Source organism: Carcharodon carcharias, chromosome 15 (assembly GCF_017639515.1).
Source record: "Carcharodon carcharias isolate sCarCar2 chromosome 15, sCarCar2.pri, whole genome shotgun sequence".
NCBI classification, from domain to species: domain Eukaryota; kingdom Metazoa; phylum Chordata; class Chondrichthyes; order Lamniformes; family Lamnidae; genus Carcharodon; species Carcharodon carcharias.
In genome coordinates, this window is record NC_054481.1 from 111,932,790 (window position 1) to 111,946,356 (window position 13,567).

The 13,567-nt window shown below is 61.9% G+C and overlaps 1 protein-coding gene across 1 annotated transcript in view; it reads left to right on the forward strand.

Annotated features, from left to right (window-relative positions):
* The window catches only part of LOC121288457 (paired box protein Pax-7-like), a 678,103-nt gene that overhangs the window by 38,427 nt on the left and 626,109 nt on the right, over positions 1–13,567 (forward strand). The window lies entirely within an intron of this gene.

Consider the following 13,567-nt stretch of genomic DNA (forward strand, 5'->3'; position numbering starts at 1 on the left):
TCAGAGTGTGCGGAAGTCGGGGTCAGAGGTTTTGCGAGTTAGGTCACAGGTTGCGTGAGGTGAATTCAGTGGGTGCCCGAGTCGGGTTCAGACATTGCGCGAGGCGGGGTGAGAGGTTGCACGAGTCGGGGTCAGAGGTTGCACGAGTCGGGGTCAGAGGTTGCGTGAGTCGGGGTCAGAGTGTGAGGGAGTCGGGGTCAGAGTGTTCGGCAATCGGGGTCAGAGTGTGCGGGAGTCGGTGTCAGAGGTTGCGCGAGTCGGGGTCAGAGGTTGCGCGAGTCGAGGTCAAAGGTTGTGCGAGTCGAGGTCAGAGGTTGCGCGAGTCGGTGTCAGCGGGTGCGCGAGTCGGGGTTAGAGGTTGCGTGAGTCGGGGTCAGAGTGTGAGGGAGTTGGTGTCAGAGTGTTCGGCAATCGGGGTCAGAGTGTGTGGCAGTCGGGGTCAGAGTATGCGGGAGTCAGGGTCAGAGGTTGTGCGAGGCGGTGTCAGAGTGTGAGGGAGTCGGGGTCAGAGTGTGCATGAGCAGTGGTCAAATTTTGCGTGTGTCGGGGTCAGAGGGTGTGCGAGACGGGGTCAGAGGGTGCGCGAGACGGGGTCAGAGGGTGCGCGAGGTGGGGTGAAAGTTTGCGCGAGTCAGGTTCAGTGTGTGCGCTAGTCGGGGTCAGAGTGTGCACGAGTCTGGGTCAGAGGTTGCGTGAGTCGGGGTCAGAGGATGGGCGAGTCAGGGTCAGAGTGTGCTGGAGTTGGTGTCACTCTGTGCGCGAGTCATGGTCAGAGGTTACGTGAGTCGGTGTCAGAGTGTGTGGGAGTTGGGGTCAGAGGTTGCGCGAGTCGGGGTCAAAGATTGCGCAATTCGGTGTCAGAGTGCGCGGGAGTCTGGGTCAGAGTTTGAGGGAGTGGGGGTCAGAGGTTGCATGAGTCGGGGTCAGAGTGTGCGTAAGTCGGGGTCAGAGGGTGCGGGAGTCGGGCTCAGAGGTTGGACCAGTCGGGGTCAGAGATTGCGCGAGACAGTGTCAGTGGGTGTGCGAGTCGGGATCAGAGTGTACGCAATTCGGGGTCTGAGGTTGCCCGAGACGGCATCAGAGTGTGTGGGTCTCGGGGTCAGATTGTGAGGGCATCGGGGTCTGCGTGTGCGGGAGTCCGGGTCAGTGTGCGCGGTAGTCGGGGCCAGAGTGCGCGGTAGTCGGGGCCAGAGTGCGCGGCAGTCGGGGTCAGAGTGCGCGGCAGTCGGGGTCAGAGTGCGCGGGATTCGGGGTCAGAGTGCGCGAGAGTCAGTGTCAGAGTGCGCGGGGGTCAGGGTAAAAAGGGGGTGAACCAGTCGGGGTCAGAGGTTGCGCGAGTCAGTGTCAGTGTGTGTGTGAGTAGAGGTCAGAGGGAGCCTGATTCGGGGTCAGAGGTGGCGCGAGTCGGGGTCAGCGAGTGCACGTGTCGGAGTCACCGGGCGTGTGAGTCGGGGTCAGAGAATGCGAGAGTCGGGGTCAGAGTGTGAGGGACTCGGGGTCAGATTGTGAAGGTGTCGGGGTCAGAGTGTGCGGAGTCGGGGTCAGAGTGTGCGGAGTCGGGATCAGAGTGTGCGGGAGTCAGGGTCAGAGGTTGCGCGAGTCAGGGTCAGAGGTTGCGGGAGTCGGTGCCAGCGTGTGCGGGAGTTGAGGTCAGAGTGTGCGGGAGTTGAGGTCAGAGTGTGCGGGAGTCGAGGTCAGAGTGTGCGGGAGTCGGGGTCAGAGTGTGCGGGTGTTGGGTTCAGAGTGTGCGGGAGTCGGGGTCAGAGGTTGTGAGAGTTAGGTCACAGGTTGCGTGAGGTGAATTCAGCGGGTGCCCAAGTCGGGTTCAGACATTGCGCGAGGCAGGGTGAGAGGTTGCGCGAGTTGGAGTCAGTGTGTGCGCTTGTCGGGGTCAGAGTGTGTGCAAGTCTGGGTCAGAGGTTACGCGAGTCGGGGTCAGAGGATGGGCGAGTTGGGGTCAGAGTGTGCTGGAGTTGGTGTCACTCTGTGCGCGAGTCGTGGTCAGAGGTTACGCGAGTCGGTGTCAGAGTGTGCGGGAGTCAGGGTCAGTTTGTGCACAGTCGGGGTCAGAGTGTGCTGGAGCCAGGGTCAGAGGTTGTGCAAGTCGGTGTCAGAGGTTCCGGGAGTTGGTGTCAGAGATTGCACAATTCGGTGTCAGAGTGCGCGGGAGTTGGGGTCAGAATTTGAGGTAGTGGGGGTCAGAGGTTGCATGAGTCAGGGTCAGAGGGTGCGTGAGTCAGTGTCAGAGTGTGCGGGAGTCAGGGTCAGAGGTTGCGCGAGTCGGGGTCAGAGGTTGCGGGAGTCGGTGTCAGAATATGCGGGAGTTGAGGTCAGAGTGTGCGGGAGTCAGGGTCAGAGTGTGCGGGAGTCGGGGTCAGAGTGTGCGGGAGTCGGGGTCAGAGTGTGCGGGAGTCGGGGTCAGAGTATGCGGGAGTCAGGGTCAGAGGTGGCGCGAATTGGTGTCAGAGTGTGTGCGAGGCGGGGTCAGCGGGTGTGCATGTCGGGGTCAGAGTGTGTGGGAGTCGAGGTCAGAGTGTGCGGGAGTCGGGGTCAGAGGTTCCGCGAGTCGAGGTCAGAGGTTGCGCGAGTCGAGGTCAGAGGTTGTGCGAGTCGGTGTCAGCGGGTGCGCGAGTCGGGGTCAGAGTGTGAGCGAGTCGGTGTCAGAGTGTTCGGCAATCGGGGTCAGAGTGTGTGGCAGTCAGGGTCAGAGTGTGCGGGAGTCGGGGTCAGAGGTTGTGTGAGGCGGTGTCAGAGTGTGAGGTTGTCGGGGTCAGAGTGTGCATGAGCCGTGCTCAAATGGTGCATGTGTCGGGGTCAGAGGGTGCACGGGACGGAGTCAGAGGGTGCGCGAGATGGGGACAGAGGGTGTGCGAGCCGGGGTCAGATGGTGTGCAAGTCAGTGTCAGAGGGTGTGCGAGTTGAGGTCAGAGGGTGCGCGAGTCGGTGTTGGAGGTTGCTTGAGTCGGGGTCAGAGGTTGCGCGAGTCGGGGTCAGAATGTGCTGGAGTTGGTGTCACTCTGTGCTGGAGTTGGGGTCAGAGGTTGCGCGAGTCGGGGTCAGAGATTGCGCAATTCGGTGTCAGAGTGCGCGGGAGTCGGGGTCAGAGTTTGAGGGAGTGGGAGTCAGAGGTTGCATGAGTCGGTGTCAGAGTGTGCGGGAGTCGGGGTCAGTTTGTGCTCATTCAGGGTCAGAGTGTGCGGGCGTCAGGGTCAGAGGTTGCGCGAGTCGGGGTCAGAGCTTGCGGGAGTCGGTGTCAGAGTGTGCGGGAGTCGTGGTCAGAGGGTGCGGGAGTCGGGGTCAGAGGGTGCGGGAGTCGGGGTCAGAGGGTGCGGGAGTCGGGGATAGAGTGTGCGGGAGTCGGGGTCAGAGTGTGCGGGAGTCGGGGTCAGAGTGTGTGGGAGTCGAGGTCAGAGTGTACGGGTGTCAGGATCAGAGCCTGCGGGAGTCGGGCTCAGAGGTTGGACCAGTCGGGGTCAGAGATTGCGCGAGACAGTGTCAGTGGGTGTGCGAGTCAGGATCAGAGTGTACGCAATTCGGGGTCAGAGGTTGCCCGAGTCGGCATCAGAGTGTGCGGGACTCGGGGTCAGATTGTGAGGGCGTCGGGGTCTGCGTGTGCGGGAGTCGGGGTCTGCATGTGCGGGAGTCGGGGTCTGCGTGTGTGGGAGTCGGGGTCAGAGTGCGCGGTAGTCGGGTTCAGAGTGCGCGGGAGTCAGTGTCAGAGTGCGCGGGGGTCAGGGTTAAAAGGGGGTGAACCATTCGGTGTCAGTGGTTGCGTGATTCAGTGTCAGTGGCTGTGTGAGCAGAGGTCAGAGGGAGCCTGATTCGGGGTCAGAGGTGGCGGGAGTCGGGGTCAGCGAGTGCACGTGTCGGAGTCACCGGGTGTGCGAGTCGGGGTCAGAGAATGCGAGAGTCGGTGTCAGAGTGTGCGGAGTTGGGGTCAGAGTGTGCGGAGTTGGGATCAGAGTGTGCGAGAGTCGGGATCAGAGTGTGTGGGAGTCAGTGTCAGAGGTTGCGCGAGTTGGGGTCAGAGGTTGCGGGAGTCGGTGCCAGAGTGTGCGGAAGTTGAGGTCAGAGTGTGCAGGAGTTGAGGTCAGAGTGTGCGGGAGTCGGGGTCAGAGTGTGCGGGAGTCGAGGTCAGAGTGTGTGGGAGTCGGGGTCAGAGCGTGCGGGAGTCGGGGTCAGAGGTTGCGCGAGTTAGGTCACAGGTTGCGTGAGTTGAATTCAGCGGGTGCCCGAGTGGGGTTCAGACATTGCCCGAGGCGGGGTGAGAGGTTGCACGAGTCAGGGTCAGTGTGTGCGCTAGTCGGGGTCAGAGTGTGCACGAGTCTGGGTCAGAGGTTGCGCGAGTCGGGGTCAGAGGATGGACGAGTCGGGGTCAGAGTGTGCTGGAGTTGGTGTCACTCTGTGCGCGAGTCGTGGTCAGAGGTTATGTGAGTCGGTGTCAGAGTGTGTGGGAGATGGGGTCAGAGGTTGCGCGAGTCGGGGTTAGAGATTGCGCAATTCGGTGTCATAGTGCGCGGGATTTGGGTTCAGAGTTTGAGGGAGTCGGGGTCAGTTTATGCTCATTCGGTGTCAGAGTGTGCGTGAGTCAGGGTCAGAGGTTGCGCGAGTCGGTATCAGAGTGTGCAGAGTCGAGATCAGAGTGTGCAGAGTCGGGGACAGAGAGTGCGGAGTCGGGGTCAGAGTGTGCAAGAGTCGGGATCAGAGTGTGTGGGAGTCAGGGTCAGAGGTTGCGCGAGTTGTGGTCAGAGGTTGCGGGAGTCGGGGTCAGAGGTTGCGGGAGTCGGTGCCAGAGTGTGCGGGAGTTGAGGTCAGAGTGTGCGGGAGTTGAGGTCAGAGTGTACGGGAGTCGGGGTCAGAGTGTGCGGGAGTCGGGGTCAGAGGTTGCGCGAGTTAGGTCACAGGTTGCGTGAGTTGAATTCAGCGGGTGCCGAGTCGGGTTCAGACATTGCGCGAGGCGGGGTGAGCGGTTGCACGAGTCGGGGTCAGTGTGTGAGCTAGTCGGGGTCAGAGTGTGCACGAGTCTGGTTCAGAGGTTGCGCGAGTCGGGGTCAGAGGATGGGCGAGTCGGGGTCAGAGTGTGCTGCAGTTGGTGTCACTCTGTGCGCGAGTCGTGGTCAGAGGTTACGTGAGTTGGTGTCAGAGTGTGCGGGAGTTGGGGTCAGAGGTTGCGCGAGTCGGGTTCAGAGATTGCGCAATTCGGTGTCAGAGTGCGCGGGTGTCGGGGTCAGAGTTTGAGGGAGTGGGGATCAGAGGTTGCATTAGTCGGGGTCAGAGGTTGCGCGAGTCGGGGTCAGAATGTGCTGGAGTTGGTGTCACTCTGTGCTGGAGTTGGGGTCAGAGGTTGCGCGAGTCGGGGTCAGAGATTGCGCAATTCGGTGTCAGAGTGCGCGGGAGTCGGGGTCAGAGTTTGAGGGAGTGGGAGTCAGAGGTTGCATGAGTCGGTGTCAGAGTGTGCGGGAGTCGGGGTCAGTTTGTGCTCATTCAGGGTCAGAGTGTGCGGGCGTCAGGGTCAGAGGTTGCGCGAGTCGGGGTCAGAGCTTGCGGGAGTCGGTGTCAGAGTATGCGGGAGTCGAGGTCAGAGGGTGCGGGAGTCGGGGTCAGAGGGTGCGGGAGTCGGGGTCAGAGGGTGCGGGAGTCGGGGATAGAGTGTGCGGGAGTCGGGGTCAGAGTGTGCGGGAGTCGGGGTCAGAGTGTGTGGGAGTCGAGGTCAGAGTGTACGGGTGTCAGGATCAGAGCCTGCGGGAGTCGGGCTCAGAGGTTGGACCAGTCGGGGTCAGAGATTGCGCGAGACAGTGTCAGTGGGTGTGCGAGTCAGGATCAGAGTGTACGCAATTCGGGGTCAGAGGTTGCCCGAGTCGGCATCAGAGTGTGCGGGACTCGGGGTCAGATTGTGAGGGCGTCGGGGTCTGCGTGTGCGGGAGTCGGGGTCTGCATGTGCGGGAGTCGGGGTCTGCGTGTGTGGGAGTCGGGGTCAGAGTGCGCGGTAGTCGGGTTCAGAGTGCGCGGGAGTCAGTGTCAGAGTGCGCGGGGGTCAGGGTTAAAAGGGGGTGAACCATTCGGTGTCAGTGGTTGCGTGATTCAGTGTCAGTGGCTGTGTGAGCAGAGGTCAGAGGGAGCCTGATTCGGGGTCAGAGGTGGCGGGAGTCGGGGTCAGCGAGTGCACGTGTCGGAGTCACCGGGTGTGCGAGTCGGGGTCAGAGAATGCGAGAGTCGGTGTCAGAGTGTGCGGAGTTGGGGTCAGAGTGTGCGGAGTTGGGATCAGAGTGTGCGAGAGTCGGGATCAGAGTGTGTGGGAGTCAGTGTCAGAGGTTGCGCGAGTTGGGGTCAGAGGTTGCGGGAGTCGGTGCCAGAGTGTGCGGAAGTTGAGGTCAGAGTGTGCAGGAGTTGAGGTCAGAGTGTGCGGGAGTCGGGGTCAGAGTGTGCGGGAGTCGAGGTCAGAGTGTGTGGGAGTCGGGGTCAGAGCGTGCGGGAGTCGGGGTCAGAGGTTGCGCGAGTTAGGTCACAGGTTGCGTGAGTTGAATTCAGCGGGTGCCCGAGTGGGGTTCAGACATTGCCCGAGGCGGGGTGAGAGGTTGCACGAGTCAGGGTCAGTGTGTGCGCTAGTCGGGGTCAGAGTGTGCACGAGTCTGGGTCAGAGGTTGCGCGAGTCGGGGTCAGAGGATGGACGAGTCGGGGTCAGAGTGTGCTGGAGTTGGTGTCACTCTGTGCGCGAGTCGTGGTCAGAGGTTATGTGAGTCGGTGTCAGAGTGTGTGGGAGATGGGGTCAGAGGTTGCGCGAGTCGGGGTTAGAGATTGCGCAATTCGGTGTCATAGTGCGCGGGATTTGGGTTCAGAGTTTGAGGGAGTCGGGGTCAGTTTATGCTCATTCGGTGTCAGAGTGTGCGTGAGTCAGGGTCAGAGGTTGCGCGAGTCGGTATCAGAGTGTGCAGAGTCGAGATCAGAGTGTGCAGAGTCGGGGACAGAGAGTGCGGAGTCGGGGTCAGAGTGTGCAAGAGTCGGGATCAGAGTGTGTGGGAGTCAGGGTCAGAGGTTGCGCGAGTTGTGGTCAGAGGTTGCGGGAGTCGGGGTCAGAGGTTGCGGGAGTCGGTGCCAGAGTGTGCGGGAGTTGAGGTCAGAGTGTGCGGGAGTTGAGGTCAGAGTGTACGGGAGTCGGGGTCAGAGTGTGCGGGAGTCGGGGTCAGAGGTTGCGCGAGTTAGGTCACAGGTTGCGTGAGTTGAATTCAGCGGGTGCCGAGTCGGGTTCAGACATTGCGCGAGGCGGGGTGAGCGGTTGCACGAGTCGGGGTCAGTGTGTGAGCTAGTCGGGGTCAGAGTGTGCACGAGTCTGGTTCAGAGGTTGCGCGAGTCGGGGTCAGAGGATGGGCGAGTCGGGGTCAGAGTGTGCTGCAGTTGGTGTCACTCTGTGCGCGAGTCGTGGTCAGAGGTTACGTGAGTTGGTGTCAGAGTGTGCGGGAGTTGGGGTCAGAGGTTGCGCGAGTCGGGTTCAGAGATTGCGCAATTCGGTGTCAGAGTGCGCGGGTGTCGGGGTCAGAGTTTGAGGGAGTGGGGATCAGAGGTTGCATTAGTCGGGGTCAGAGTGTGCGGGAGTCGGGGTCAGTTTGTGCTCATTCGGGGTCAGAGTGTGCGGGAGTCAGGGTCAGAGGTTGCGCGAGTCGGGGTCAGAGCTTGCGGTTTTGGTGTCAGAGTATGCGGGAGTTGGGGTTCAGAGTGTGCGGGAGTCGAGGTCAGAGGGTGCGGGAGTCGGGTTCAGAGGGTGCGGGAGTCGGGTTCAGAGGGTGCGGGAGTCGGGGTCAGAGGGTGCGGGAGTCGGGGTCAGAGTGTGCGGGTGTCGGGGTCAGAGTGTGCAGGAGTCGAGGTCAGAGTGTACGGGTGTCAGGGTCAGAGCCTGCGGGAGTCGGGCTCAGAGGTTGGACCAGTCGGGGTCAGAGATTGCACGAGACAGTGTCAGTGGGTGTGCGAGTCGTGATCAGAGTGTACGCAATTCGGGGACAGTGGTTGCCCGAGACGGCATCAGAGTGTGCGGGACTCGGGGTCCGATTGTGAGGGTGTTGGGGTCTGCCTGTGCGGGAGTCCGGGTCAGAGTGCGCACGAGTCGGGGTCAGAGTGCGCGGGAGTCGGGGTCAGAGTGCGCGGGAGTCTGGGTCAGAGTGCGCGGGTCTCAGGGTTAAAAGGGGGTGAACCAGTCGGGGTCAGAGTTTGCGCGAGTCAGTTTCAGTGGGTGTGTGAGTAGAGGTCAGAGGGAGCCTGATTCGGGGTCAGAGGTGGCGCGAGTCGGGGTCAGCGAGTGCACATGTCGGAGTCACCGGGTGTGCGAGTCGAGGTCAGAGAATGCGAGAGGCGGGGTCAGAGTGTGCAGTATTCGGGGTCAGATTGTGAAGGTGTCGGGGTCAGAGTGTGCGGGAGTCGGGGTCAGAGTGTGCGGAGTCGGGATCATAGTGTGCGAGAGTCGGGATCAGAGTGTGTGGGAGTCAGGGTCAGAGGTTGCGCGAGTCGGGGTCAGAGGTTGCGGGAGTCGGGGTCAGAGTGTGCGGGAGTCGGGGTCAGAGTGTGCGGGAGTCGGGGTCAGAGTGTGCGGGAGTCGGGGTCAGAGTGTGCGGGAGTCGGGGTCAGAGTGTACGGGAGTCGAGGTCAGAGTGTGGGGGAGTCGGTGCCAGAGTGCGGGGGAGTCGGGGTCAGAGTGTGCGGGAGTCGGGGTCAGAGTGTGCAGGAGTCGGGGTCAGAGGTTGCGCGAGTTAGGTCACAGGTTGCGTGAGTTGAATTCAGCGGTGGCCCGAGTCGGTTTCAGATATTGCACGAGGCGGGGTGAGAGGTTGCGCGAGTCGGGGTCAGTGTGTGCGCTAGTTGGGGTCAGATTGTGCGCGAGTCTGGGTCAGAGGTTGCGCGAGTCGGGGTCAGAGGATGGACGAGTCGGGGTCAGAGTGTGCTGGAGTTGGTGTCACTCTGTGCGCGAGTCGTGGTCAGAGGTTACGCGAGTCGGTGTCAGAGTGTGCGGGAGTCGGGGTCAGTTTGTGCACAGTCGGGGTCAGAGTGTGCGGGAGTCAGGGTCAGAGGTTGCGCAAGTCAGGGTCAGAGGTTGCGGGAGTTGGTGTCCGAGTATGCGGGAGTTGAGGTCAGAATGTGCGGGATTCGGGGTCATGTTGCGCAGGAGTCGGGGTCAGAGTGTGCGGGAGTCGTGGTCAGAGTGTGCGGGAGTCATGGTCAGAGTGTGCGGGAGTCGTGGTCAGAGTGTGCGGGAGTCGGGGTCAGAGTGTGCGGGAGTCAGGGTCAGAGGTTGCGTGAGTTGAATTCAGCGGGTGCCCGAGTCGTGATCAGAGGGTGTGAGGCTGCGCGAGTCGAGGTCAGTGTGTGCGCTAGTCGGGGTCAGAGTGTGTGCGAGTTGGTGTCAGAGGTTGCGCGAGTTGGTGTCAGAGGTTGCGTGAGTCGGTCTCAGAGAGTGCTGGAGTTGGTGTCAGTCTGTGCGCGTGTCGGGGTCAGAGGTTGCGCGAGTTGGGGTCAGAGATTGCGCAATTCGGTGTCAGAGTGCGCGGGAATTGGGGTCAGAATTTGAGGAAGTGGGGGTCAGAGGTTGCATGAGTCAGGATCAGAGTGTGCGTGAGTCGGTGTCAAAGTGTGCGGGAGTCAGGGTCAGATGTTGCGCGAGTCGGGGTCAGAGGTTCCGGGAGTCGGTGTCAGAGTATGCGGGAGTCGGGGTCAGAGTGTGCGGGAGTCGGGGTCAGAGTGTGCGGGAATCGAGGTCAGTGTGCGCGGGAGTCGGGGACAGACTGCACGGGAGTCGGGGTCAGACTGCGCGGGAGTCAGGGTCAGAGTGCACGGGAGTCGGGGTCAGAGTGCGCGGGTGTCGGGGTCAGAGTGTGTGGGAGTCGGGGTCAGAGTGCACAGGGGTCGGGCTCAGTGGGTGAACCAGTCGGGGTCAGAGGTTGCACGAGTCAGTGTCAGTGGGTGTGTGAGTAGAGGTCAGAGGGATCCTGATTCGGGGTCAGAGGTGGCGTGAGTCGGGGTCAGCGAGTGCACGTGTCGGAGTCACCGTGCGTGCCAGTTGGGGTCAGAGAATGCGAGCTTCGGGATCAGAGTGTGCGGGACTAGGAGTCAGATTGTGAGGGTGTCGGGGTCAATATGTGCGGAGTTGGGGTCAGAGTGCGTGGGAGTCGGGGTCAGAGTGCGCGGGAGTCAGGGTCAGAGTGCGCGTGAGTCAGGGTCAGAGTGCGCGGTAGTCGGGGTCAGAGTGTGCGAGAGTCAGTGTCAGACTGCGCGGGGGTCAGGGTAAAAAGGGGGTGAACCAGTCAGGGTCAGAGGTTGCACGAGTCAGTGTCAGTGGGTGTGTGAGTAGGGGTCAGAGGGAGCCTGATTCGGGGTCAGAGGTGGCGCGAGTCGGGGTCAGCGAGTGGACGTGTCGGAGTCACCGGGTTTGCGAGTCGGGGTCAGAGAATGCGAGAGTTGGTGTCAGAGTGTGCAGGATTCGGGGTCAGATTGTGAAGGTGTCGGGGTCAGAGTGTGCGAGAGTCGGGGTCAGAGTGTGCGGAGTCGGGATCAGAGTGTGCGAGAGTTGGGATCAGAGTGTGCGCGAGTCAGGGTCAGAGGTTGCGCGAGTCGGTGCCAGAAGTTGCGGGAGTCAGTGCCAGAGTGTGCGGGAGTTGAGGTCTGAGTGTGCGTGAGTTGAGGTCATTGTGTGCGGGAGTCGGGGTCAGAGTGTGCGGGAGTCGGGGTCAGAGTGTGCGGGAGTTGGGGTCAGAGTATGCGGGAGTCAGGGTCAGAGGTGGCGCGAATTGGTGTCAGAGTGTATGCGAGTCGAGGTCATAGGGTGCCTGAGTCGGTGTCAGAGGTGGCGCGAATTGGTGTCAGAGTGTGTGCGAGGCGGGGTCAGCGGGTGTGCATGTCGGGGTCAGAGTGTGCGGGAGTCGAGGTCAGAGTGTGCGGGAGTCGGGGTCAGAGGTTGCGCGAGTCGAGGTCAGAGGTTTGCGAGTCGGTGTCAGTGGGTGCGCGAGTCGGGGTCAGAGTGTGAGCGAGTCGGGGTCAGAGTGTTCGGCAATCGGAGTCAGAGTGTGTGGCAGTCAGGGTCAGATTGTGCAGGAGTCGGGTCAGAGGTTGTGTGAGGCGGTGTCAGAGTGTGAGGTTGTCGGGGTCAAAGTGTGCATGAGCCGTGGTCAAATGTTGCGCGTGTCGGGGTCAGAGGGTGCGCGAGACGGAGTCAGAGGGTGCGCGAGCCGGGTTCAGATGGTGCGCGAGCCGGGTTCAGATGGTGCGCGAGCTGGGGTCAGATGGTGTGCAAGTCAGTGTCAGAGGGTGCGTGAGTTGAGGTCAGAGGGTGCGCGAGTCGGTGTTGGAGGTTGTTTGAGTCGGGGTCAGAGTTTGTGCGAGTCGGGGTCAGAGTGTGCTGGAGTTGGTGTCACTCTGTGCTGGAGTTGGGGTCAGAGGTTGCGCAAGTCGGGGTCAGAGATTGCGCAATTCGGTGTCAGAGTGCGCGGGAGTCGGGGTCAGAGTTTGAGGGAGTGGGGGTCAGAGGTTGCATGAGTCGGTGTCAGAGTGTGCGGGAGTCGGGGTCAGTTTGTGCTCATTCAGGGTCAGAGTGTGCGGGAGTCAGGGTCAGAGGTTGCGCGAGTCAGGGTCAGAGCTTGCGGGAGTCGGTGTCAGAGTATGCGGGAGTCGAGGTCAGAGGGTGCGGGTCTCGGGGTCAGAGGGTGCGGGAATCGGGAATAGAGTGTGTGGGAGTCGAGGTCAGAGTGTACGGGTGTCAGGGTCAGAGCCTGCGGGAGTCGGGCTCAGAGGTTGGACCAGTCAGGGTCAGAGATTGCGTGAGACAGTGTCAGTGGGTGTGCAAGTCGGGATCAGAGTGTACGCAATTCGTGGTCAGAGGTTGCCCGAGTCGGCATCAGAGTGTGCGGGACTCAGGGTCAGATTGAGAGGGCCGGGGTCTGCGTGTGCAGGAGTCGGGGTCTGCGTGTGCGGGAGTCGGGGTCAGAGTGCGCGGGAGTCAGGGTCAGAGTGCGCGGGAGTCGGTTTCAGAGTGCGCGGGAGTCAGTGTCAGAGTGCGCGGGGGTCAGGGTTAAAAGGGGGTGAACCAGTCGGGGTCAGAGGTTGCGCGATTCAGTGTCAGTGGATGTGTGAGTAGAGGTCAGAGGGAGCCTGATTCGGGGTCAGAGGTGGCGCGAGTCGGGGTCAGCGAGTGCACGTGTCGGAGTCACTGGGTGTGCGAGTTGAGGTCAGAGAATGCGAGAGTCGGGGTCAGAGTGTGCAGGATTCGGGGTCAGATTGTGAAGGTGTCGGGGTCAGAGTGTGCGGAGTCGGGGTCAGAGTGTGCGGAGTCGGGATCATAGTGTGCGAGAGTCGCGATCAGAGTGTGCGCGAGTCAGGGTCAGAGGTTGCGGGAGTCGGGGATAGAGTGTGCGGGAGTCGGGGTCAGAGTGTGCAGGAGTCGGGGTCAGAGTGTGCTGGAGTTGGTGTCACTCTGTGCTGGAGTTGGGGTCAGAGGTTGCGCAAGTCGGGGTCAGAGATTGCGCAATTCGGTGTCAGAGTGCGCGGGAGTCGGGGTCAGAGTTTGAGGGAGTGGGGGTCAGAGGTTGCATGAGTCGGTGTCAGAGTATGCGGGAGTCGAGGTCAGAGGGTGCGGGAGTCGGGGTCAGAGGGTGCGGGAGTCCGGGTCAGAGGGTGCGGGAGTCGGGGATAGAGTGTGCGGGAGTCGGGGTCAGAGTGTGCAGGAGTCGGGGTCAGAGTGTACGGGTGTCAGGGTCAGAGCCTGCGGGAGTCGGGCTCAGAGGTTGGACCAGTCGGGGTCAGAGATTGCGCGAGACCGTGTCAGTGGGTGTGCAAGTCGGGATCAGAGTGTACACAATTCGTGGTCAGAGGTTGCCCGAGTCGGCATCAGAGTGTGCGGGACTCGGGGTCAGATTGAGAGGACGTCGGGGTCTGCGTGTGCGGGAGTCGGGGTCTGCGTGTGCGGGAGTCGGGGTCTGCGTGTGCGGGAGTCGGGGTCAGAGTGCGCGGGAGTCGGGGTCAGATTGCGCGGGAGTCAGGTTCAGAGTGCGCGGGAGTCAGTGTCAGAGTGCGCGGGGGTCAGGGTTAAAAGTGGGTGAACCAGTCGGGGTCAGAGGTTGCGCGAGTCAGTGTCAGTGGGTGTGTGAGTAGACGTCAGAGGGAGCCTGATTCGGGGTCGGAGGTGGCGCGAGTCGGGGTCAGCAAGTGCACGTGTCGGAGTCACCGGGTGTGCGAGTCGGGGTCAGAGAATGCAAGAGTCGGGGTCAGAGTGTGCAGGATTCGGGGTCAGATTGTGAAGGTGTCGGGGTCAGAGTGTGCGGAGTTGGGGTCAGAGTGTGCGGAGTCGGGATCATAGTGTGCGAAAGTCGGGATCAGAGTGTGCGCGAGTCAGGGTCAGAGGTTGCGCGAGTCAGTGCCAGAGGTTGCGGGAGTCGGTGCCAGAGTGTGCGGGAGTTGAGGTCAGAGTGTGCGGTAGTTGAGGTCAGAGTGTGCGGGAGTTGAGGTCAGAGTGTGTGGGAGTCGGGGTCAGAGTGTGCGGGAGTCGGGGTCAGAGTGTGCGGGAGTCGGGGTCAGAGTATGCGGGAGTCAGGGTCAG